The sequence below is a fragment of the Chiloscyllium punctatum genome, chromosome 32 (assembly GCF_047496795.1).
Source record: "Chiloscyllium punctatum isolate Juve2018m chromosome 32, sChiPun1.3, whole genome shotgun sequence".
NCBI lineage: Eukaryota > Metazoa > Chordata > Chondrichthyes > Orectolobiformes > Hemiscylliidae > Chiloscyllium > Chiloscyllium punctatum.
In genome coordinates this window covers 69,627,681-69,655,215 of record NC_092770.1, presented here as the reverse complement: position 1 = coordinate 69,655,215, position 27,535 = coordinate 69,627,681, and the positions used below count along the sequence as shown (strand labels likewise).

At 42.2% G+C, this 27,535-nt stretch overlaps 1 protein-coding gene across 13 annotated transcripts in view; it reads right to left on the bottom strand.

Moving 5' to 3' along the window:
- The window catches only part of LOC140458257 (ataxin-7-like protein 1), a 247,119-nt gene that overhangs the window by 112,690 nt on the left and 106,894 nt on the right, over nt 1–27,535 (bottom strand). For 2 of the 13 annotated variants that reach the window (XM_072552641.1, XM_072552644.1), the window contains exon 1: nt 26,226–26,470. The exons of the other annotated variants lie outside the window; for them this stretch is intronic. The gene's annotated coding sequence lies outside the window, so the exon portion shown is untranslated. Of the gene's footprint in view, nt 1–26,225; nt 26,471–27,535 lie in introns of those variants that run through there. 13 annotated transcript variants of the gene reach the window in all.

Here is a 27,535-nt window from a genome sequence, read left to right as displayed (position 1 = left end):
AATATAGCTTACAATTTCAACAGATCTCAGAGGTGCTCCTAAAGCCAGTCAGGATCTTCTAAGAATGCAATATTCAGTATCCTATGATGCAAACAGATTATGTTCTGATAATAGCCATTAACTCATCGCAGGCGACTCTTAACTACCATGAGAGGAAGTTAAGATATTCTTTTGATTTCCTTCTGTTCTCAAACTCCATCTCTGTACAGGGAAGCCTCCTTGCACTTATTCTGTCCCAGAGCACCATTCCCTCCAGGTTACAGCAGGTCTGCAACTGCAGTTGCTGCAGCCTGAAATTTCATTCCATCAATATAACTGTAGGACTTCACTCCAATAATTAAGTGAGGCACATAAACAAAAAATTCTTAGGCGGTACCCAACTTCAGGATCAAACACACAGATTTCTGAAAAAAAAAACAGCATGTGGAAAGAGAAACAGAGATAACATCTCACCATCCAGTTAACGCTTCCTTCAGAATGCCAGTTTGCAGTTCACTCTAGTCATCTTATATGACAAGCACACCCCAAGGGAAAATCAGCGCCAGTGTTTAAAGGTTGAAGCACATACAAGTACTTTTTCATGTCTCTCCTCTCTTCTGAGATTCCGGGAAAGCCACTTTTGAGCAAACCTTATTAGTGTTACCTTTGGTTTTTACATTGTGAAAAACTGAACTTTTTTAAAAAACATTAGGGGTATAAATCCATAACTTACTGTACATACTGCTTGATGATGGGATTTGGAACAAAAAAAAATGAAATATCCACAGAAAACTTTAAATTGGAATACCGTGCTCGCTTTTGGGTTGCATACTCCAGAAAGGACATTGAAATCCAATAAGAGTATAAGTCAGATTCACCAGGATGGTGGCTGGTATGAGGATATACAAATATTAAGGAAGACTCTCGGTTTTTACCAGATCATGGTAAATTGTGAGACGATTTGCAAAAGAAACTAATGTTTTATAAAGGATAGGCCAAAGTAACTCGTGATTCAAGGTCCACATCAGAATAGCCCCTTGATCCTGTTCCATCATTTGATTAGTCCGTAGTTAATCTGCATCTCAAATCCATTTAACATTTATTCCCTATTCCTCGACACTCTTCCCTAATAAAGATCAGTTGATCTCAAGTCTTAATCATGATAATTAACCTTAAATGCATATTCTGAGGTGCAGCTGCGGAACTGAGGTGTATTCATCGAGTTTAGATAACTGGAGTAACCCAATGATCACAGTCTACCAATCCTTACTCTGTCTCGTACACCTAATTGGCAACATGCGTCACAATGTTACTTCCAATTTAATGTGTCCTTAATCTCATATAAAAGCCTTATTGAATGCCTTGCAGAAATTCATATGCATTAACAACTATAGACACTGTCTTATCTATATGCTAGTAACCTGAACTTAATTCAACCAGATGTCATATATGACCTATTATCGACTGATAATTATCCAATTACTCAGACTACCTCTATGATAACTGATCTCTTTCCGTAGATTTTCAGACAGAGAGCTGGTAAACATTTTAAGGGAAAGGATTATGAGCTTGTATTGCTCGAGTCGATGACTGAAGGAGGGACTGGGCCAACATTTACCAACTACTTGCATTTCCACATTATCTTTAAGGTATTGAGTTCATGGTGTTTCACAGGAACATCATTAAGCACAATTTCAAAATGCATTTCAGAACTGATTGAAGGGAAAGATAATAAAGGGATATGGAAACAGAGGCAGTTCAGCAGATAAGGACTTTTTTTTATGGTGATAAACGCCAGCGTGGTATGGTTGGTTCGGCCAAACATTCTGTTCTGTGTTGTAATTACCATGTAATTCTTGGCTACCTTTTCTTTCCAGCATTAATCTCTCAAGGTAACTGAATGACGGTTGTCTGAAAGTAAATTGACCATGACAGAAAATCCTCTGAAAATAACAGAAATACATAATATACGTTGAGTACTCCACTGGTACAATTTATCAAACTTGTAGTCACATACAAGCAAAGCAAGTTTGAGTGTTGAATCAAACAAACTTTCATTACTAAATTACAATAGTCATACAAAACATCCATCAAATACCAATGTCTAGTTGTACACATTCTTCAATTCATTAGCTTTTCAAACACATCCCCAAAATCAACTAAATTTTTTCTCTGTTAAAAAGATAGCAGCACAAACCACTTGTAACTTTCCAGCAAAGCAGGTTTTTTGTTAACCTGTGGCCATGCAGGAATAACAGATCATAGAAGAGCTTAGAACATTATAGCGCAGTGCAGGCCCTTTGGCCCTTGATGTTTCACCACCCTGTGAAACCAATCTGAAGCCCAACTAACCTACACTATTCCATTCGTGGACGGCATGGTGGCACAGTGGTTAGCACTGCTGCCTCACAGCGCCAGAGACCCGGGTTCAATTCCCGACTCAGGCGACTGACTGTGTGGAGTTTGCACATTCTCCCCATGTCTGCGTGGGTTTCCTCCGGGTGATCCGGTTTCCTCCCACAGTTCAAAAGATGTGCAGGTAAGGTGAATTGGCCATGTTAAATTGCCCGTAGTGTTAGGTAGGGGGGTAAATGTAGGGGAATGGGTGGGGTGCACTTCGGTGGGTCGGTGTGGACTTGTTGGGCCAAAGGGCCTGTTTCCACACTGTAAGTAATCTAATCTAAATTCTCGTCTATATGCCTGTCCAATGACTATTTAAATGCGCTTAAAGTTGGCGAGTCTACTACTGTGCAGGAAGTGCATTCCATGCTCCTATTCCTGAGTAAAGAAACTACCTGACACCTGTCCTATATCTATCACCCCTCAATTTGAAGCTATGCCCCCTCATGCTATCCATCACTGTCCAAGAAAAAAGGCTCTCACTGCCCACCTGATCTAACCCTCTGATTATCTTAAATGTCTCAATTAAGTCACCTCTCAAGCTTCATCTCTCTAACGAAAACAACCTAAACTCTCTCAACCTTTCCTCGTAAGATTTTCCCTTCATACCAGGCAACATCTTAGTAAATCTCCTCTGAACCCTTTCCAAAGCTTCCACATCCTTCCTATAATGTGGTGACCAGAACTGCACGCAATACTCAAAGTGCAGCCACACCAGAGTTTGAGACAGATGCAGCATGACCTCATGGCCCCAAAATTTGATCGGTCTACCAATAAAAGCTAACACACCATATGCCTTCTTAACAGCCCTATCAACCTGGGTGGCAACTTTGAGGGATCTATGTACATGGGCACCGAGATCTCTCTGCTTATCGACACTACCAAGAATCGTACCGTTCGCCCAGTACTCTGCATTCCTGGTACTCCTTCCAAAGTGAATCACCTCTCAATTTTCTACATTACAACTCCATTTGCCATCTCTCAGCCAGTTCTGCAACTTATCTATCTCCCTCTGTAACCTATAACATCCTTCAGCACTATCCACAACTGTGCCAACCTTAGCGTTGTCTGCAAATTTATGAACCCATCCTTCTATGCCCTCTTCCAGGTCATTTATAAAAAATGACAAACAGCAGTGGACCGAAAACATATCCTTGCGGTACACCACCAGTAACTGAACTCCAGGATGAACACTTCCCATCAATCACCACCCTCTGTCTTCTTTCAGCTAGCCAATTTCTGATCCAAACTGCTAAATCACCCTCAATCCTATGCCTCTATATTTTGTGCAATAGCCTGCCATGGGGAACCTTATCAAACACCTTACTAAAATCCATATACACCACATCAGCTGCTTTACCTTCATCCACCTGTTTGGTCACCTTCTCGAAGAACTCAATAAGGTTTGTGAGGCATGACCTATCCTTCACGAAACTGTGTTGACGATCCCGAATCAACTTATTCCTATCAAGATGATTATAAATCCTCTCTCTTATAACCTTTTCTAACACTTTACCCACAATCAAACTAAGGCTCAGTGTGTATAATTACCAGGGTTGTGTCTACTAGGAGAAAGTGAGGACTGCAGATACTGGAGATCAGAGCTGAAAATGTGTTGCTGGAAAAGCACAGCAGGTCAGTCAGCATCCAAGGAACAGGAGAATTAACGTTTCGGGCATGAGCCCTTCTTCAGGAATGAGGAGAGTGTGTCCAGCAGGCTAAGATAAAAGGTAGGGAGGAGGGACTTGGGGGAGGGGCGTTAGAAACGTGATAGGTGGAAGGAGATCAAGGTGAGGGTGATAGGCCGGAGTGGGGGTGGGGGCGGAGAGGTCAGGAAGAAGATTGCAGGTTAGGAAGGCGTTGCTGAGTTCGAGGGATTTGACTGAGAGAAGGTGGGGGAGGGGAAATGAAGAAACTAGAGAAATCTGAGTTCATCCCTTGTGGTTGGAGGGTTTCTCGGCGGAAGATGAGGTGCTCTTCCTCCAACCGTCGTGTTGCTATGGTCTGGCGATGGAGGAGTCCAAGGACCTGCATGTCCTTGGTGGAGTGGGAGGGGGAGTTGAAGTGTTGAGCCACGGGGTGGTTGGGTTGGTTGGTCCGGGTGTCCCAGAGGTGTTCTGAAACGTTCCGCAAGTAGGTGGCCTGTCTCCCCAATATACAGGAGGCCGTATCGGGTGCAGCGGATGCAATAAATGATGTGTGTGGAGGTAAAGGTGAATTTGTGGCGGATATGGAAGGATCCCTTGGGGCCTTGGAGGGAAGTAAGGGGGAAGGAATGGGTGCAAGTTTTGCATTTCTTGTGGTTGCAGGTGAAGGTGCCAGGAGTGGAGGTTGGGTTGGTGGGGGGGGGGGGGGGGGGTGTGGACCTGACGAAGGAGTCACGGAGGGAGTGGTCTTTTCGGAACGCTGATGGGGAGGGGAGGGAAATATATACCTCCAAACGGACCCCACCACCAAGGGTCGTCATTTCCGCCATCTCAAAACGGACCCCACTACCAAGGGTCGTCATTTCAGCCACCTCCAATCGGACCCCACTTCCAAAGCTTCAAAGACCGCAATTTCCCCCCAGACGTGATCGACGATGCCCTCCACCGCATCTCCTCCACTTCCCGCTCCTCCGCCCTTCAGTCTCGCCCCTCCAATTGCCACCAGGACAGAACCCCACTGGTAGGTGGTCCTCACCTACCACCCCACCAACCTCCATATACATCGAATCATCAGTCGTCATTTCTGCCACCTCCAAACGGACCCCACCACAAGGATATATTTCCCTCCCCTCCCCTATCAGGGTTCCGAAAAGACCACTCCCTCCGTGACTCCCTCATCAGGTCCACACCCCCCCCACCAACCCAACCTCCACTCCCGGCGCCTTCCCCTGCAACCGCAAGAAATGTAAAACTTGCACCCACATCTCCCCCCCCCCCCACTTCCCTCCAAGGCCCCAAGGGATCCTTCCATATCTGCCACAAATTCACCTGCATCTCCACACACATCATTTATTGCAACCAATGTGGCCTCCTCTATATTGGGGAGACAGGCCGCCTACTTGCGGAACGTTTCAGAGAACACCTCTGGGACACCCAGACGAACCAACCCAACCACCCCGTAGCCCAACACTTCAACTCCCCCTCCCACTCCCACTCCACCAAGGACATGCAGGTCCTTGGACTCCTCCATCGCCAGACCATAGCAACACGACGGTTGGAGGAAGAGCGCCTCGTCTTCCGCCTAGGAACCCTCCAACCACAAGGGATGAACGCCGATTTCTCCAGTTTCCTCATTTCCCCTCCCCCCACCTTGTCTCAGTCAAATCCCTCGAACTCAGCACCACCTTCCTAACCTGCAATCTTCTTCCTGACCTCTCCACCACCACCCCCACCCCTACTCCAGCCTATCACCCTCACCTTGACCTCCTTCTACCTGTCACATTTCCAACACCCCTCCCCCAAGTCCCTCCTCCCTACCTTTTATCTTAGCCTGCTGGACACATTTTCCTCATTCCTGAAGAAGGGCTCATGCCCGAAACGTCGATTCTCCTGTTCCTTGGATGCTGCCTGACCTGCTGTGCTTTTCCAGCAACACATTTTCAGGGTTGTCTCTACTCCCCTTCTTGAACAAGGGAACAACATTTGCTATCTCCAGTTTTCTGGAACTATTGCTGTAGACAATGACGACATAAAGATCAAAGCCAAAGTCTCAGCAATCTCCTCCCTGGCTTCCCAGAGAATCCTAGGATAGATCCCATCCTGTCCTGGGGACTTATCTATTTTCACACTTTCCAGAATTTTGAACATCTACTTCCTTGTTAACCTCAATCCCATCTAGTCTAGTAGCCTGTTTCTCAGTATGCTCCTCGACAATTTTTCTTTTTCCAGTGTGAATACTTAAAGGTAAACCAGAAAGACAAAGGGCGCACTATTCTTTCACTTTATTAACATGGGAGTCGGTCATCTTAGTTGTCTGGATGGCTAGGGAAATGTTGCAGATGATGCCAATTGTGCAAGTTCAATCCCCATACAGGCTGGAATGCTCATGGTGAGCTGCCTCCATGCCTTGCCCTTCAAGTTATATAAGCATTCAACTTCCTCCAATGGAGAAAAATATGTTTGGTCACTCTACATACGAGCTATAGGTAATTATCCTATATAAAGAATGGAGCAGAAAAACACTAGAGAACAACAACCATGTGAAATGCCAAATTGTGATACATTCCAGTAGGTTGTCCCGCTGAGTTTGAGAGTTAACTTACAACTCCTTACCAAAAAGCAGCAAGTATGGATGAAGAGAAGATTAATACATCATGCTAGAGAGACAATGCTAACTTCTGAAGAAATCTCTGTCCCACATGCTCCAAGTAATAAATAACATTAGCTCTTCAAGCAAGTTCTTTTTCACAGGATCATACAGCACACAGAGCATTTGTTGGGCCCATCATATCAGTGCTAACTCCAAAAAACATTTCTACTTTGTCCATCAAGCAAATTGGCTAGGATGAGGGGAATATCTGGTGATCATTCTACAACAGAATTGAAAAGACTATAAATTTTACAAAATTTTGAATCAAAACCCTGTTTTCTGGCATTTGTCCAATAACAGGACTGGATGAGGCTGTTCATGTCACATTATTTGACTAATACCACCAGTACGAAAATGAAACCCAGCCACTTTGGCTGTTTTCCTTACTCTCAAATTAAAATTAATACAATGCCTCCTTTGCTGATAATCTACTGGGCAAAATTACCGCAATGTGGTAGGAAGCCATATTCACCATAGGGTTGGATTTCAGATCTCAGTCTGTGTTTACTGAACTGATCTCAGCTGGGAACCAGTTGGAGTATGATAGTTACCTCACCAAGAAAAATCCATTAAGCTGAAATTCATTGTCAGCTAGGGTTCTGTTGATGGTACTCTCAACCCTGAGTCATGAGGCTCCAGGTTTTAGCCTCACTTTAAGAAGGAGCACGAAGTCAAGGCTGACACTCCAGTGCAGCAGTTACAAACTAGTGCACTAATTCAGGTGCCATCTTTCAGATGTGAAATTAAACTGAGACCCATCTAGCTATTCAGATAGTATAAAAAGTCATATGGCACCATCGAAAAGAACTGCAGCAAGATTATCCCTAATAACTGAGCCAATGTTTATCATGTAGCCAATGTCACAGAAACCAGCATCACCTTACCTGTTATTTCCCTGTCCGAAAAGCAGGACAGGCCCAGCAGTATTCAATCAGGATGGATTGTCTGGAGTCTCACCACTGATTCCATACTCTAAGTACTATTATGAAATTATGTCAAACATGGACAAGTAACTCTCCTACTAATTACTACCTATTGTCCTCACTCAATTATTGACAAAGAAAGCAACTATCATTTAGATGAAGCAGAAAGAGGCAAGAACACAGAGTGTACTCTGGGTTACGACTTCAACGTTCATCACTAAGAATCGCAAAACAATTGACCCCAAACTGGTTGAGCCCGAAAGGACATAGCTGCAATAGTTCATGGGGGACTTGTCACCCTCACCAATCTACCTGTTGCAGACGCATCTCTTCATGAAAATAAAATTGGGAATGACCACTGCACAGTCCTTGTGAAAATGAAGACCCATCTTCACACTGAGCACACCTTCCATAGACCAATTCAGTTTCTGGTCAAAGGTAACTTGAGGGTGCTAACAGTGGGGTACCTAATAATGAGAATACCATTGAGTGCCGTGGGGTGATGGCTCAATATCCCTGCTTCAGTATCTCTGGAGTTATAACCAGTGCTTAAAATTGTGTTGCCATCATTAAATATGTCCACTTCTGACCTTATGACAGAAGGAAGATCATTGATGAGGAATTTGATGATGTTTGAGCCTAACACTATACCCTAAGGGACACTTGCATAGAGGTGCTGGAGTTGAAAAGACTGACCTTCAATAACCATAACCATCCTCCTTCGTGTTAGGTATCACTCCAAAGAGTGAAGAGGTTTCCTCATTTCCACTGACTCAAATTTTCTCAGGACTCCTTGAAGCCACACTTGGGAAAACACAGCCTTGATAACCAGGGCAGTCACTCTCATCTTTCCCCTCGAGTTCAGCTCTTTTGTCAATGGGTGAACAAAGGTTGTAATGAGGTCAGAAGCTGAGCAGCCTTCGTGCAATTCAAACTGAACATCATTAAGCAGTAATAAGGGATGACTGATCGTACTGTTAATGACCCTTCTATCACTTTACTGGTGAAACATGATATACGGGAATGCCACTATCTGCATGTTTCCCCTCCAAGCCACTCATCATCCTGACTTGGAATGATATTACTATTGCAGTGTTGTCCATCCCTCAATAAACAACATTACGGGTGTACTTGACCACATGTACCACAGTAGCTCAGCACCCACCTTCTCAAAGGCAATTAGAAATGGGCTACAAATGCCATGCTTGCCAGCAATGTCCACATCCCATGAAAGAATAAAAAACATTTTTAATTCAAAATGACTAGAACATATTATTGTCATTATCACTGTTTGTAGAAATCTGTTATGTGCAAATAGTTTGCTGTGTTTCCCAAGTTCCTGTATTAGAGTTATAGAGACGTACAGCACGGAAGTAGATCCTTCAATCCAACTCGTCCATGTTGACCAGATATCCCAACCCAATCTAGTCCCACCTTCCAGCACCCAGCCCATATCTCTCCAAACCCTTCCTATTCATATACCCATCCAGATGCCTTTTAAATGTTGCAATTGTACTAGCCTTCATCACTTCCTCTGGCAAGATTAGAGTGGTGCTAGAAAAGCACAGCAGGTCAGGCAGCATCCGAGGTGCAGGAAAATCGATGTTTTGGGCAGGAGCCCCTCATCAGGATTGGCTCATTGATCAGGGAAAAGACCTCGTATATCTACCCTATCCATGCCCCTCATGATTTTAAAAACCTCTCTAAGATCACCCCCCAGCCACAGGCGGTCCAGGGAAAACAGCCCGAGCCTATTCAACCTCTCCCTATAGCTCAAATCCTCCAACATCCTTGAAAATCTTTTCTGAACTCTTTCATGTTTCACAACATCCTTCCGATAGAAAGGAGACCAGAACTGCAAGCAATATTCCAAAGGTAACCGAACCAATGTTCTGTACAGCCATAATGTGACCTCCCAATTCCTTTACTTAATACTCTCACCAATAAAGGAAAGCATACCAAACACCTTCTTCACTATCCTATCTACCTGCAACTCCACTTTCAAGAAGCTATGAATATGCACTCCAAGGTCTCTTTGTTGAGCAGCACTCCCTCGGACCTTACCATAAGTCCTGCTAAGATTTGCTTTCCCAAAATGCAGCACCTCGCATTCATCTAAATTAAACTCCATCTGCCACTCCTCAGTCCATTGGCTCATCTGATCAAGATCCCATTGTAATCTGAGGTAACCTTCTTCACTATCCACTACATCTCCAATTTTGGTATCATCTGCAAACTTACTAACTATACCTCTTATGCTCACATCCAAATCATTTATATAAAATGATTAAAAGTAGTGGACCCAGCACCGATCCTTGTGGCACTCCACTGGTCACAGGCCTCCAGTCTGAAAAGCAACCCTCCACCACCACCCTCTGTCTTCTACCTTTGAGCCAGTTCTGTATCCAAATAGCTAATTCTCTCTGTATTCCATGAGATCTAACCTTGCTAACCAGTCCCCCATGGGGAACCTTGTTGACTGTCTTACTGAAGTCTATATTCCTGATGAAGTGCTTTTGCGCGAAACATCAATTTTCCCACTCTTGAATCCTGCCAGACCTGCTGTGCTTTTCCAGTACTACTCTAATGTTGATTCCATATAGATCATGTCTACCACTCTGCCCTCATTAATCCTCTTTGTTACTTCTTCAAAAAACTCAATCAAGTTTGTGAGACATGATTTCCCATGCACTATGCCATGTTGACTATCCCTGATCAGTCCTTGCCTTTCCAAATACATGTACGTCCTGTTCCTCAGGATTCCTTCCAACAAGGTGCCCACCACCGACATCAGGCTCACTGGTCTATAAGCTCTCTGGCTTGTCCTTACCACCTTTCTTAAATAGTGGCATCACATTAGCCAGCCTCCAGTCTTCTGGCACTTCACCTGTGACTATCGATGACACAAATATCTCAGCAAGGGGCGCAGTAATCACTTCCCTAGCTCCCCACACAGTTCTAGGGTATACCTGATCAGATCCTTTTCAAGACATCCAGTTCTTCCTGCCCTGTAATATGGACATTTTCAAGATGTCACCATCTATTTCCCTACATTCTATATCTTCCATGTCCTTTCCCACAGTAAATACTGATTCAAAATACTTGTTTAGTACCTCCTCCATCTCCTGCTCCACACAAAGGCCACCTTGCTGATCTTTGAGGAGCCCTATTCTCTCCCTAGTTACCCTTTTGTCCTTAATGTATTTGTAAAAAGCCTCTGGATTCTCTTTAACTCTATTTGCCAAAGCTATCTCATGTCCCCCTTCTGCACTCCCGATTTCCCTCTTAAATGTACCCCTACTGCCTTTATACCACAAGGATTCACTCGATCTATCTTGTCTATACTTGACATATGCTTCCTTCTTTTCCTTAACCAACCCTCAATTTCTTTAGCCATCCAGCATTCTCTATACCTTGGGACAATGTATATACCCACATGCGGCTGCAAATAATGAAATAATATCTGATGTTGGCACCATGTCATCTGTCACAACATTGTGCGTAAAATCTTTGGTATCCTATGATATTGTAAGCTTGTGAAATTACAGCCTTTGTTACAATAAAGAAAAATAGCCTGTATTCCACTAGTTAAAATGTGTTTTGAGATGTTTGATGGCTGTATAAAGTGCTATATAAATGCAAGTTATTCTTACTTTTGTGCTTTTAATTCTAACAATTACAAACCTCCCAACCGCTTTGTGTGTGAAAGCGTATGTGTACACATATATAAATGTACACATCAAATTAAGGCAGGAGTACATTGGTACTGATTATTTTCAACCAAGGACACCAGTCTGTCACAAAATGGATTTTTGAAAATGTCCCTAGTTTGGAGACCCCTTGGTCTCTGTCAACGAGGATGGAGGCAAGAATGATTGCTCCCAATATGATGATTCTGAGGGACACCCACCATAATGCAGTGAATGCTTTACTGAAAAGCTTGATACCTCATTCCATGCCTTCAAGTTTTCTGTAATTTCACAAGCTTACAATATCATAGGATACCAAAGATTTTACGCACAATGTTGTGACAGATAACATGGTGCCAAGAACAATAGATGACATGCTTCCAACATCAGATATTATTTCATTATTTGCAGCCACATGTGGGTATATACATTGTCCCAAGGGAACAACACAAAGAATTTCTTGAAGTACACGACTGTTGGTACCTGCAGAATATACTCAAGCCAAATCTTCAGAAACAAGAAGGGAGAAAAATTGCTAAACAAGGGAGCATCTGTTATATCTTTAAAAACAAAGCTTGTGCTGGCAAAATAAATCATTTTGCACATATGGTCAGCAGAACACAAATATTATATATGGCATAATAGAGTCTGGCAGTCAATCTCCCTAAATGCATAGTATAGCCAACCTGCGTCAGCCTTGCCTAACGGTTGCCTGACTATTGAAGTCAGAAAGCCAATGGTTGAGAATAGTTCAGAGATTTCAGCATGCAATTTGGATAAAGAAATAGAAACAGGAGTAGGCCATTTGGCTCCTTGGGCCTGGTCTGCCATTCCACAGGGTCATAGCTGATCCAATATTCCACTTTCTTGCCATTTCCCTGTAAACCTTGATTCTCTTACTGATCAAAAATCTATCTATAAGAGCATAAGAAAGATGAAGAGGAATAAGGATCATTTAGATCCACATATACTTCAAACAGCAGCAAAAAAAAAGTCACCTGCTGTTCATTTTATCTTTCCACCTGTTGTGCCCCAATTAGCTGCCACTACTATCCAGGTTACAACAATGGCAAAAAGAGATCTTTTGATTCAGTGGTAATGTCCCCGCTTCTGGACCAAGATGTTCAAGTCTTACCACCTCCAGTGGTATGCAATAACATCTTTGAACAGATTGATTAGAGAAGATCTACAACAGTGGCTACACAGCAGCACTCCTTAGAGAATTACTTTGGGGCATTCTGCCAATGTGAAAACAAATCAAAATTCTTTCTTCTTTACAAGCAGTGTAACACACCCCACTTCCCAGTGTTCTTGCTTAAAACTTTCCTAAAATTACTTTGTCTTTTTCCGTTTTATTTAGACCCTGATTACACTGGGCGGAGATTCAATAGTTTAACAGAAGGTAAAAGACTAAAATCTGGTTATGCAGACACAAATCTATATTTATGAAGGTGAACAATGCCATGACTTTTCACAATCATCCAGTTATAGTATAAAGGGCAAGTAACTGAGGGAATACAGGGCATGTTGATTGGCTGCACTCCATATTAGATATACAGGAGCAAACTACTGCAGATGCTGGAATTTGTAGTGAAAATAAATGCTGAAGATCACCGAGAGTCAGACAGTGTCCACAGAGAGCGAGAGAGCAAGCCAAAGTTTCCAGTCTAGAAGACTCTTCATCAGAGTGAAAGTGAAGTGTGAAGGGGACAGCGGTTATGCTATAGATTTTTTGGGGGGGAGGGGGAGATAGTGGGTGCTGTTGGAGAAAAGATGCTGATAGTTCATATTAAATGATCGGAATGTGGGAATGGCAGAACAATGGTTTCATACTTGCCAAGAAAGACAATAAGTGGGATGGGAGGAGTGGAGAACATCATAACAAACTAAAAAGAAAGGGAAGAAATAGGAGTTGGTTCACAATATTGAGTTCAATACCTTTTAAATTAAGTCCAAAAGTGTCTAGACAGAAGATGAGATGTTGTTTCTCTGGTTTGCACTGTGATTAACTGTCCTCTGCATGCTGCAGTGTTACAGACAGTGGGCAGGCGAGCAGGATGCTGTGTTGAAATGACTGGCCACTGCAAAGTTGGGGTCCCTGCTTGCGCACAGACTGAAGGTGTTTGACGAAACAGTCGTCCAGTCAGTGTTTGATTTCTCACATGTAGAGTAGGCCACATTAGGTGCAGTGAAAACAATACACAAGTTTGGAGAATGTACAGATGAAATGCTGCTTCACCTGGAAAGACTGTTTAGACCCTTGGATGGTGAGCAGGGAGATGGTAAAGGGTCAGGTGTTGCAGCTTCTGCAGTTGCATGGGAAGGTGCGTGTTGGGAGGGGGGTGGTGGTGGTGGACAAAGGGAAAGGGAATCCGATCACTCTTAATGCCTGCCTCTTTATGTGGAGTGATCCTTGTTCCAGTCTTATATATGCCCCCCACCCCCAGCTTTTTTTTCGGTACATTGATAACTGCTTCAGTGGTGCTTCATGCTCCCGCCAGGATATTGAAAATTTCATTGACTTTGCCTCCAATTTCCACCCCTCTATAACTTTCACATCATCCATTTTCGACACTTCCCTTGATCTCTCTGTCTCCATTTCGGGGAGTAAACTGTCCACTGCCATCCACTACAAAGCCACTCAATCCCAAAGCTACCTTCACTATAGCTCGTCACACCCCATGTGCTGCAAGGACTCCATCCCATTCCCCCAGTTTCTTCACCTATGTCACATTTGTTCAGATAATGCCTTATTTCAAAACAGAGCTGTTGACATGGCTTGCTTGTTCCACTACTATGGTTTCCCACCCACTGTGGTTGACAGGGCCCTCAACTTCATCCAAACAGTGACCCATGCTTCCATCCATGCCCCTTCCCATCACTCACAATAATGTGATTGGGTTCCTCTTGCCCTTACTTTTCATCCCACCAGTCTTCGCATTCAAAGGATCATTCTCCGCTATTTTAGACAACTCCAGCAGAACGCCACCACTAAACACATCTTCCCCTCAATACCCGGCTGCATTTCGCAGGGATCATTTCCTCAGAGACACCCTAGCACATTCCACAACCATCAATATTACCATCCCATGTAACTGCAAAAGGTACAACAGCTGCCTCTTCATCACCTCCCTGCTCACCATTCAAGGGCCTAAACAGTCTTTCCAGATGTAACAGCATTTCACATGTCCCACCTCCAGTGTAGTGTACTGTATTTGCTGCACCCAAGGTGGTCAACTCTACATTTGAGAAACCAAACACAGACTAGGTGACTGTTTTGTGGAACACCTCCAGTCTGTACACAAGTAGTACCCTGACTTTCCTACAGCCAGTCATTTTAACGCAGTGTTCAGCTTGCATGCCCACTTGTCTGTCCTCAGCTTCCTCCACAGCGCAAACTGGAAGAACAACAGCTCATCTTCAGACTAGGCACTTTACAGCCTTTTGAATTTAATATGGAGTTCAACACCTTTAAATTGTGAACCAACTCCCATTTCTTCCCTTTCTTTTAGCTTGTTATCATGCACACCCTCCCCCCATTCCACTTACTGTCCTTTCAAGTCTGACAGGAGACATACTATTGTTCTGCCATTCTCGCATTCCGATCACTTAATCTGAACTATCAACATCTTTTCTCCATCAGCACCCTCCATCCACAACCTCCCACCTCCCCCTTCCAAATTATTGCATAAACGCTGACCCCTCAACACTTCACTTCTGCTTCGATAAGAATCATCTAGACTCAAACGTAAGCTTGCCCTCTCTCCATGAATGCTGTATGACTCACTGTGATCTCCCCATATTTGTTGTTTTCAGTACAGGCTGTTCTGCTTTAGCACGCGTTTCGTTAAAGTAAATTCGCTGTAATGCGATTGATGTGTTAGGGACACTGTTTCTAAAGCACAAACTCTTAAAATGTCTGTTGGCTGCAATGCGATTACATCAATAATTTAAGTGCGGTTTCTAAAGCACAATTTTTTTCGACAACTTGGGTTTGCACAAGAATGCAAACAATGCATTACCGAAAAACTACTTATAGATTAGATTACTTAGTGTGGAAACAGGCCCTTCGGCCCAACAAGTCCACACCGACCCGCCGAAGCGCAACCCACCCATACCCCTACACCTAACACTACGGGCAATTTAGCGCGGCCAATTCACCTAACCTGCACATCTTTGGACTGTGGGAGGAAACCCACGCAAACACGGGGAGAATGTGCAAGCTCCACACACAGTCATACTTGTATGTATTAGATATACAAGTTCAGACTCCTGACAGTGAAAAATTAGCTTTCAAAGTAAGAGTGAAAACAGGGAACTACAAACCTGGCTAGCCTTATATCAATATATCTGTAGTCTGAAACATGTTAGAATCTATTGTAAAGGATGGAAAAAATGGACACCTGATTGACAATAATCCGATTAGGAATACTCAGTATGAATTTGCGAACTAGAAATCACTTTTGACAAACTTCTTCAAATGTTTGACAAAGTGATAAGGAGCGTTGATGGATGTAATATACTCAGATTTTCAGAAGACTTTTAATAAAGTTACCCAAAGGAGGCTGATTGGAAAGGTTAAAACATGAGATAGGAGGTAAAATACTAGTGGGTTAATGATTGGCTAACAAACACAAAACAGAGTAGGAATAAATAAGTAATGTTTGCACTGGCAGACTATGACAAGTGCTGAAAATGTGATGCTGGAAAAGCGCAGCAGGTCAGGTATCATCCAAGGAGCAGGAGAATCGACGTTTTGGGTATGTGTCCTTCTTCAGGAATGAGGAGAGAGTGTGCCAAGCAGGCTAAGATAAAAGGTAGGGAGGAGGGACTTGGGGGAGGGGCGTTGGAAATGTGATAGGTAGAAGGAGGTTAAGGTGAGGGTGATAGGCTGGAGTGGGGGTGGGCGCAGAGAGGTCAGGAAGAAGATTGCAGGTTAGGAAGGTGGTGCTAAGTTCAAGGGTTGGGATTGAGACAAGGTGGGGGGAGAGGAAATGAGGAAACTGGAGAAATCTGAGTTCATCCCTTGTGGTTGGAGGGTTCCTAGGCAGAAGATGAGGCGCACTATGGTCTGGCGATGGAGGTCCTGCATGTCCTTAGTGGAGTGGGAGGGGGAGTTGAAGTGTTGAGCCACGGGGTGGTTGGGTTGGTTGGTCTGGGTGTCCCAGAGGTGTTCTCTGAAACGTTCCGCAAGTAGGCGGCCTGTCTCCCAATATAGAGGAGGCCACATCGGGTGCAGTAAATGATGTGTGTGGAGGTGCACGTGAATTTGTGGCGGATATGGAAGGATCCCTTGGGGCCTTCGAGGGAAGTAAGGGGGGAGGTGTGGGCGCACGTTTTGCATTTCTTGCGGTTGCAGGGGAAGGTGCCGAGAGTTGAGGTTGGGTTGGTGGGGGGTGTGGACCTGACAAGGGAGTCACGGAGGGAGTGTTCTTTTCGGAACAGTGATAAGGGAGGGGAGGGAAATATATCCCTGGTGGTGGGGTCCATTTGGAGGTGGCAGAAATGACGACGGATGATATGATGTATATGGAGGTTGGTGGGGTGGTAGGTGAGGACCAGTAGGGTTCTGTCCTGGTGGCAATTGGAGGGGCGGGGCTCAAGGGCGGAGGAGTGGCAAGTGGAGGAGATGCGGTGGAGAGCATCGTCGATCACGTCTGGGGGTACATTGCGGTCTTTGAAGAAGGAGGCCATCTGGGTTGTTCGGTATTGGAACTGGTCCTCGTGCGAGCAGAAGCGATGGAGACGAAGGAATTGGGAATATGGGATGGCGTTTTTACAGGGGGCAGGGTGAGAGGAGGTCTCCTCCACTCCTCTATATTGGGGAGACAGGCCACCTACTTGCGGAACGTTTCAGAGAACACCTCTGGGATACCCGGACCAACCAACCCAACCACCCCGTGGCTCAACACTTCAACTCCCCCTCCCACTCCACCAAGGACATGCAGGTCCTTGGACTCCTCCATCGCCAGACCATAGCAACACGACGGTTGGAGGAAGAGCGCCTCATCTTCCGCCTAGGAACCCTCCAACAACAAGGGATAAACTCAGATTTCTCCAGTTTCCTCATTTCCTCTCCCCCCACCTCGTCTCAATCCCAACCCTCGAACTCAGCACCACCTTCCTAACCTGCAATCTTCTTCCTGACCTCTCCGCCCCCACCCCCACTCCGGCCTATCACCCTCACCTTGATCTCCTTCCACCTCTCGCATTTCCAACGCCCCTCCCTCAAGTCCCTCCTCCCTACCTTTTATCTTAGCCTGCTTGGCACACTCTCCTCATTCCTGAAGAAGGGCTCATGCCCGAAACGTCGATTCTCCTGCTCCTTGGATGCTGCCTGACCTGCTGCACTTTTCCAGCAACACATTTTCAGCTCTGATCTCCAGCATCTGTTGTCCTCACTTTCTTCTAGACTATGACAAGTGCAGTATTTCAGCCCCAGCTGTTTACAATATATATTTACGATTTGGAGGAGCAAATGTTATATTTCTAAATGAGTGAATGAGACAAAGCTAAGTGGGAATGGGTTGTGAAGCAGCTGTTAAGTGATTTCAGGAAGATTTGGACAGGTTTAGTGAATGGGCAAGAACTTGGCAGAAGGTAGATGATGTCTAAAAATGTGAGGTCACCCACTTTAGTAGGAAAAACAGATGCGCAGAGTTTTTCTGAATTGGGAAGAGGTTGCAAAGTGCAGATATACTTAAAAGAGACTAAGGTGTCCTTGTCAATTAGTCACTGCAGACTAACATGCAAGTGTAGCAAGCTATCACAAAGGTTAATAGAATGTTAGCTATTATCATAACAGGACTCGAACGCAAGTATTCGTCTTGTTTTAATTGTAAAGGAACTTGGTTGGAACACATCTGAAGTACAGTTTTGATCTCTATGCCTAAACAATGCTATAGCAGACCAATGGGATAAAAGAAAGAAAATAAAAAAGGCTGCGATAATGGGAAGAAGCAATCAGTCCTGTTAGTCTGTTACACGGTTTCAAAATCTCATCCCGATATACTGTACGTCAAGAAAGGTCTGTATGTCTCTTCAGCTGGATGTAAAAAAATCCCATGGTATTACTCAACAAGTCAGAAAGGTTCCAGTAGAACCTTGGCTAATATTTATTCAGCAATTAACATAACCAAAGATAGAATTCCAATCATTTATTTCATTACTGTTTCTAGGATCTTGTTGCATATAAACTATACGTTGTTCTTTCACCCTCTAAAATACTTTCAAAGTACTTAATTGGTTGTAAAGTGCTTTGGGACCTTTAAGCTTTAAAAGGATCCTATATAAATACTTGCAATTTATTTCATTTCTTTAAAGTTATTTCTGATACCTTGGCGATATTGGTACTAAATTACTTGGTGGTTTTCAATTTGCATGTAGTGAAATCTTTAAAAGCAAACTGAACTACATTGCTCTAGACAGCCAACAAATTTCTGAGCCATCTAGGAATTCAAGAAATATTCCGAAGCAAAACTATTTTTGTTAGTTGCAACATTAAACGCTCTGACGAGGCAGTAACATGAGAAAGTCTGTCAACAAATCACCCTTTTACACGTGTCAGTCTTGTCCCCCACTACTGATCAAGCATGAGCACTCCTGGTGTATAGGAGGAGAGAAAAAGCAAAAGCAGCAGCAACTGAATACTGCAGTATAAGTGGTGCCACTGTAGGAACTTGGGGGTCAATGATCTTCAAAATAACACAAGTTCATCAGTCAACAGTCTCGAGTATACCACAAGGTGTTTAATATTCTGACAACCTCATTATGTGCAAATACAGTATTGTGAAAAATTGGAAAACTATAATCTGAATAACTGAATCCTTGATTTTTCCAAGGATTCTGAGGAATGAACCTGGTGATGTAGGAAAGAAAAAAAAAAGTAGGTATAATGACACTGGATTTTGCAGCACTTGGAGCGTCTGTTCTGGCAGTGAAAAGGTGGATGAGAGAAGAGGGTCATGTGTCATTACAATGCTAAAGGCAGGTCAGTTTCCATTTCAATATACCTCTATTAGGTGTTATTAGAATACTGAAAAAGGGTTGTCAAATAATTTTGCAACGAGGAACCTCTAAGATACTGCAATTGCTAACATTTTTTCTCTGAAAGAGCATGTGGGTGTCAAGACAAAACCAGAAAGAAGAACAAGTTGCCAAATTAAAAATAAATCAGTAAACCTTGAAAGTATACAGCAACTACCAACCTCTGAAAAGGAGAACAATATATTAACACAGCATGTATCACCTTTATCAGAAGCTGAAGGAAATTAAACCCTTTAGAAAGTCTGATGAAACAAAGAGGAGGGAGAGATGAACATTACAAAGTAGTAAACAATAATGACTGCTGACTCCTGTTACAGGAAGACAATGTGTTATAGCTAGTAGGAGAAAAGCTTGAAAGGGATGTGAGCTGATGGATGGTGTACAAAGATTGTCCCATTGTGGTAATGAAAAGGTGTCAAATAAACAAAACAGCAAAGTAAGTAAATGGATGAATTAAATGGCTGCATAGGATATACACACAAATGTTCAAAATGGAGTTCAATGAAGCAGAACAAGAAAAGTAGGGAAATAAAAATAGAAATCATCTGTTCGTGTCCCAAGACATGATAATGGCTCAGTTATGGATTCCGTGCCCATACCATCTACATCTAAGACATGAAGCTGACTCCATCCCCAGGGATCAATGAGCCCTTAGTGCATCCTGAGCAACTCATCTTGCTTCCAAGAAAATGGGACAACTTATGAAAATCAAGGGAATGAAACATGCCTTCTGGTCCTGGACACTTCTAAAAGAGGAAACAACCTTTCCTCATCTACCTTGTCAAGAACACTAAGAATTTTATGTATTTCAATAAGGTTGCTGATCATTTTCCCGAAGTCCAATTAGTACAAGCCAAACTTACTCACCCTTAGCTTACAGGAAAAGCCCTCCATACTCAGGCCTTCTCTGGATTGCCTCCCATGCCTGTACTTCTCTCCTTCCTTAACATGACCAACATTTTTCAAAATATTCCAGCTGGAGTCTGTCTTATGCCTTGCACGGATTTAGCAAGACCTTCCTATTTTTGAACTCCATTCCTTTTGAAATAAAGGACAATATTCCATTTGCCTTTCCTACTTTGGGAACTTGGAAGCGGTTTTTTTTGTGATTCATGCACTAGGATTTTCAAACCCCTTGTGTTCAGTTATATGCAGTTTTCCCCAATTTAAATAATATTCTGCTCTTCTATTCTCCCTGCCAAGTGCATAACCTCACATTTTCACACCTTATATTCCATCTCACAAGGATTTACTGACTCACTTAACCTGTCTATACTCCTCTGCAGGACTCCTTTTATCATTCTCACTAACTTCCTTCCCACCTAAATTTGCATCATCTGTAAACATGGCAATAGGACTTTCACTTTCCTCATCCAAGTCATTAATATATATTGTAAATAAAGTGGCCCCAGCACGGATTGCTATGGCACTTCATGAGTTGCAGGTTGCAATAATGAAAACTGCCTCTATCCTAACTCTGTCTAATATTAGTTAGCCAATCCTCTATCCATGCTAATGTACCATTCCAATAGCATAGGCTCTAATCTTATTAAGTATCCTTATGTGCATTATCTTATCAAATACCTAAATACTTAATCAGTATTTTTGAAATGTTATTCGTATCCTAAACCTTGAAGACTAATGCAAAGCATTTGTTGAACTCCTGTGCAATTCCTGGTTCCCCATTAATATTTCCCTTGATTTGTTCTCCAAGGGTCCAATATTCATTTTGGCCTTTCTCTTCCTTTTTACACATTTTAAGGGCTTGCTATCCATTATTATGTTACTTGCTAGTTTACCCTCATACTTCACTTTCTCCCTTCTTTGGTTATCTCTTATTGCCTTTTAAAACTTTCCCAATCCTCTGACTTCCTAATCTTTGCCACATTTTGTTTTTTGCTTTGTCCTTAATTTCCCTGTTTAAACATAGTTTGGTTTATCCCTGTCCTAGAATTCTTCTCTGTTACTGGGATACATCTTTGTTGTGAGTTATAAACTATTTTGTTAAATGTAGACATTGTTCATCACCTGTCTCTTATGCTAAATTCCTATTGCCAATCCATTCCAGACAATTCTCCACTCATTCCCACGTAATTACCATTACTTGAGCTTAGTGTAGTAGTTTCTGATCTAAGTTTCTCATTGTCACAGTGAATGCTTAATTCTACCATGTTATGGTCACTTTTCCCTTTAGTATCTTTTACTATGGTATCATTTATTACATCTTGTTACATATTAGATCCAAAATACCCGGATCTGCAGCATATTGTTTTAGGAAATTAGCCTGAATGAATGCCATGCACTCTTCCTTATGGTTACCTCTGCCAATCAGATTTACCCAATCTATATGAAGTTTAAAGTCACCTGTGATCAATGCCTTTTTTAAAATCCCCTTGTTATCTTCCAATTTATTCTCTGTCCCACAGAACAGCTGTTAGGAACCTATAGAGTACATCCATCAGTATCTGCTTCCCCTCATTACTCAACTCTATGCATACGGATTCTACATCATTTGATCCATGGTCATTACTTGGTAGTGTTCGAACTCCATCATGTACTAACAAAGCCACTACACTACCTTCCCTTTCTTATCCAACCTTTTGAAAAGTCATGTACCCCTAAATGTTCAGTTTCCAGCTTTGGTTTCCTTGCAACTGTATTCATCTTTTTAAATTTATTTGTTCTGAATACTCCACACATTCAAGGAAAGAGCCATTAATTTTATCTTTTGTTCACCCTTTGTTCCCATTTGCTAGCGTTTTTTATACTTATATACTCTGGCCCTTCCTGTCCACTTCTTGGTAACACTGTCAAAACAGTTGCTCTGCAATGCTGCTGTATCTTTTCTATTTTCAAGCATTTATTTGCTTCCTCCCATGACATAACCCTCTCTAATTAGATTAAAGCTCTGCTTGCATTCTTTCATCAGATGTAGACATTGATGTCAAGGCCATCAATTATAGTCCATCCTTACTTGCCCTTACTTGTTGGTTTAGAATTAGGTACTTTCTACAAAATACCCATTTTTTGGCCTGCTTTAGCAGGAGCTACTAGTTTGTAATATGGTGCAATTATGATTCTAGTAAATGAAGTGTACTATAATTTCACAATAACATAATTCACAATTTCAGTTTGCCCATTTGCTCGATAAGCTATTTTTGTGTAACCTAAACGATCATTTACAACCATCTGTGGCATATCCTTTAGGGACTGACTATCTTTTTGTAACAACTGACAACAGTGGTGTAACTTCTCGATATCGAATAACATTTGGAGTCTGACTACTGCCCTTATGGAGGAAAATAGTCAACTTTACAAATGGTTCTTTTAAAACAATTATTCACTTGTTATCACCACAGTACATTTTTCATGTTTGAAGTTCCTTTTCAGTCCATGTCTATAACTCAAGAATAACGATAAGAAAATAGTTTCACATGTTCATAACATTTAGTTGATTGTTAGACCAATATAAATAAATCAAACTTAACTCCAGCTTTAACAATAATTGACATGTATACAGTGTTACGTGGTGGGGTCTAAGTAAAGATTGAAATTAATTGCAAAGCATGGAGAGGGGTTATTATCAGTTTAATTGCTAAAATGAAATTTCAAGAGACCTTAGTGTCACAGTAAAGCTGGTAAAGAAACAAACGATAGAACTGGCTCAGCGACATAGTTTGAATTGAATACTGATGTGAACTGCAACAGGAATGACCTGTTCTTTGAACAGAATTTTTGCCAATATGTTTATGTTACAGAGCACTCATTTGTGAAAAAGTTATTGTTTGGTAACCAGATTATTTTAAACTAAAAAACTAGGGAAGAATGAACATCCCTAGTGAACAATGCTACCAAGGTTCAAAACAACAAAAGGATCATGAGAGTTACTGAATCTCAGAAATGATGTCAAATGTTTCAAAAGCCCAAAGAAATCTTATGGAGAAGATGTTAAAAGACAGTTAAACACTGAACAGTTCTGCAGAATGTGGAAAAAACAGATTAGAATTCTTTTTTGAAAATTGAAGGAAAGAATGATTGACAATTTGGGGCGGCACGGTGGCACAGTGGTTAGCACTGCTGCCTCACAACGCCAGAGACCCGGGTTCAATTCCCGCCTCAGGCGACTAACTGTGTGGAGTTTGCACGTTCTCTCCGTGTCTGCATGGGTTTCCTCCGGGTGCTCTGGTTTCCTCCCACAGTCCAAAGATGTGCAGGTCAGGTGAATTGGCCATGCTAAACTGCCCGTAGTGTTAGGTAAGGGGTAGATATAGGGGTATGGGTGGGTTACACTTCGGCGGGGCGGTGTGGACTTGTTGGGCCGAAGGGCCTGTTTCCACACTGTAAGTAATCTAATCTAATCTAATGAGTTAGAATAGATAATGATGGCCCTATTTCTACTGAAATAATTATAGTGAGGCTATCAATGTTCAACGTTAATTAGCAAATTGGGCAGCAATCTATGAAATCTGTAGTCAATGGGAATATCAGGAAGTTGCCGTCAGATTTGATCTGCTCCTTCACAAATTACTCACCCACTATACAATAGAAAAGATTAGGATTTCTTCAATGGTGTGCTCGTGCATTTTTCATGATTTATGAATATTACTGCCCAAAAATATCTGGTACTAAAATCTTACTTTTTCCAAGGGCACGCTTCCATTACTTCAGTTCTTTTTTTTTACTATTGTTGAAGACTTCACAAAATTAAAATAAAACTTTCTTTGTATACTTAAAGTCTCTTGCCCTCTACTTTGGTTTCCTGACATGACTTTATATCACTAAATATCCTATTCCTCAATGAGGGAAGAACATATTAATGCAAAGACAAAGTTAAAACATTTATAATCAAGGTCAATCAGAAATGTTGAATGGATGATCCAGGAACAATGAAAGAACAGTGGTGTATTTCCAAGTCCGGATGGTGGTCTCTGAGGTCCCCAGCATTAAAGGTACTGTTCTTCAGTCAATTCTACTCGTCCACTTAACACCAAAAAACAGGTGAAGGCACTGTATATAGCAAAGGTCATATGTAAACACATTTGGACTGCTGTACTGAAGACTTCAGCTCCAGGACTAGTCATGCCCTTAGCCAAGTTGTGCCAATGTCTACAATACTAGAATCTCCCTAATATTGTGGAAAATTGCCCAGAAAGGAATGTCTCAAAATTAGGACAACAAACACTTGCTGCACAATGGTAGCACCCCTACCTCTGAGCCAGAAGGCCTGCATTCGTCTCATCTGCTAAAGAATTATGCCTGTGAATTGATCAATTAAAAATACATGTACCTACAAAGCAGGGCAAATTGAATTTGACCAATTGACACTCCATCATTCTAAATCAATCATCAGCAAGATAATGGAAATTATCATACTGCGCTTGTACACAAATAACCTGCTTACAGATATTAATTTCGGGTTGTCAGAAGACTAAAAGTTTCTGACCTCATTACAGCCCTGGAGAAAGACATGAGTAGCAAATGCTTGAGAACACCAACTTCAGGTTTCCCTCTAAGTTACCCACCATCCGGACTTGGAAATACATCACTGTTCCTTCATTGTTCCTGGTCCAAAAATCCTGGAACTCCCTCCCACAGATACTGTAGATCTACCTACACCAAACAGACTGTAGGGTTTCAAGAAGGCAGTTCACTACCACCTCCTTAAGGACAATTAGGGATGGACAATAAATGCTGGGTGTCAGCAAAGCCTAATTTCCCTGAATGAATTTTAAAAAAAGATTGTGATCTCTACCTTCTGGATGGACAAGAAATCTTATCCCATATTTTACCTTGTCATTATTTTAAAGAAATATATTATTGCCACATCTATTGTCCTAACCAAGTGATATTCTCATCTTATTATCAATAATGTTTCTACATATTGTATGTACAACTACACACTGGGAAATGCTGCAATCCTTATTTTCAGCCAATACGAGATTATTATAGTGAAGGAATAGGACTGCTCAGAATTAATTCCTGGTTTACAGTTGCCTTGGTTTCTCACTGGACAGTCAATGTTTTTAAAAAATTAACCCAAAGACCATTTCCAACTAAGCTTGGCAAACATTTCTGTTTCCATTAAGAAGAGCCAATGTGTCAGAGTAACCTTTCCATTAATTCTTTCAGTTTTACCATATGTGAAACAACCAGTTACTGGCTGCAGTAAATTATACTTCTGACAGCATGATGTGTTAAACAGAGCAGCACTTTTCAACCACTGCATCAAAACACACTGTCATGCCAACTGTGCCCAAAGTCAGTGACCACACTATCGCATAGACAAAAGAGTACTTTTTTTCATGAAGACAATTAACAATTAAAATGATAGTGATGGAGAAAAAAATATGGTGATAAGCACTGCACTGACTTCCATTTGAGGGCTCAAAATAGAAGGTACTGCTACACAAGAGGCAGCAGAAGGCGAGAGATAAATGGGTCATTAACCAGAGTCCAAACAACTCAATTCTGTTGTAGACAGAACTGTGCACACCGCCCACTTGTTGAATCCACCCCCGACAAGAAGAGGCCGACATCATCACTTCCAATGATATTCATGGTGTTAGTACTTTCTGTTTTTATTCCACATCACAAAAAGAGAGGAAGAGGAAGAGGCAGGAACCAAGTAAACAAATTCGAGAAATGTAGAGGGGGAGGGAGAGAGACAGCGCCAGAAAATAAATTGCTGCGTACACCAAGTCGGCCGACATTCCTCAAAGACTCGATCAACAGTAATCTACAATGTGCACAAAACTACACACGTCTCTCTTTCTCTCTCACACACACACACACTCAACGCTGCTACGGAATTAAACAAATAGCACTGCCTATGTATCTGACTGCTCAGAGCAGAACTGCACAAGGATCTATTGCAGAGCAGAAATCCACTTACTGAGGAATGGGGGGAGTCAGGCTAATCTGATGGCACAATTTTTGTAAACATGCTGGACTTTTTCAGAACTTGGAACACTTCACATTGCCATGGAGACAGCGAGCAAAACCCAGCAGCAAATCTTTCGGTAAAAGAGCCACCGTGGGGGTGGGAGGGCAAGGGCTGCACAAAGTAGCGTCGTCTTTAACTCGGAGTGGTGATAATCCAAGACAGGAAATGTCAGCACTGAGCCTGTGCAAAATGGTCGGTTTGACAGGCACTTGTAAAAACAGCGCAAAAAAAAAGTTTCAGGTCCTGCCAATCGGACACCGTGAGTTCAGAGCAAAAACTTGAACCTCTGCCAAAATCAGCAAGCGCAGAATCCTGAGCAGCATTTCCCCACTGTTTACCAGCCATTTATCCAACCGCTGGGTCACAAGAGAAATTTGAAAACACAAAACACCAGATGAAGTCTCCCCAGAGTGACCCTCGAGGTCCAACTGATTTGATTTTAACACAGCTGTCGAGTGCAGGAAAGCTAAAGCTAACCCTAACCACCAGAAACGAGGAGCCTTGAGCAATACCATCTCTCTTACAAATCAACACTGTGCCAGCAGCAAAAAAAACAATAATGCCTGAGTCAACATATTTTTTTTGCCAAGAACAGAATATCTCCAACTCAAAAGCTGAACGTGCGATTTGTCAATGAAAGATTTTCTTACAAAACAAACTAAAAGCCTTTCAATTTCATCATACTCTCCAATATAAATAATAAACATCAGTCTGTTTTAATAAGACCATACGTAATTGACTTAAAGACCGTTTTTGTAATCACTGCAAAAGCTTTAGATGTTTGAAAAATGAAAAACAATATTATACAGTAAAATAACGCATAAATCATGCAACACTCCTTATTCACTTGCAGTGGCCTTCTTAATACTGCAATGAACCTTAAATTACTTATTTGCATCTCAGTTTCAGAATACTCCAGCTTGTAGTACACACTTCCTGTATTACAGCATTCCTACCTGCCAACTGCGACATGCTCAACGCTGCAGGTGAAATGAACAATAAGTAAAACTCATTGTAGAAGCTTTTAACTCTTTCACGCAATTCTCCTGAAAGTCACTTCATGCAAGCTTCGATAAAGAAAAATCCAGGGTTCTTGCTCAAAATAAACTAAAAAGGATAGTTCCGCACCTACCAATTTCTGCTCCTCCTCGGTTTAGTTTTCGCTTGCTGCTAACAAAATGCTTCTCAGAGCAGTGTCTACATCACATGCACACTGGGTACGACCATTACATTTGGCTCACTTAAAATAGCCTTTGGAT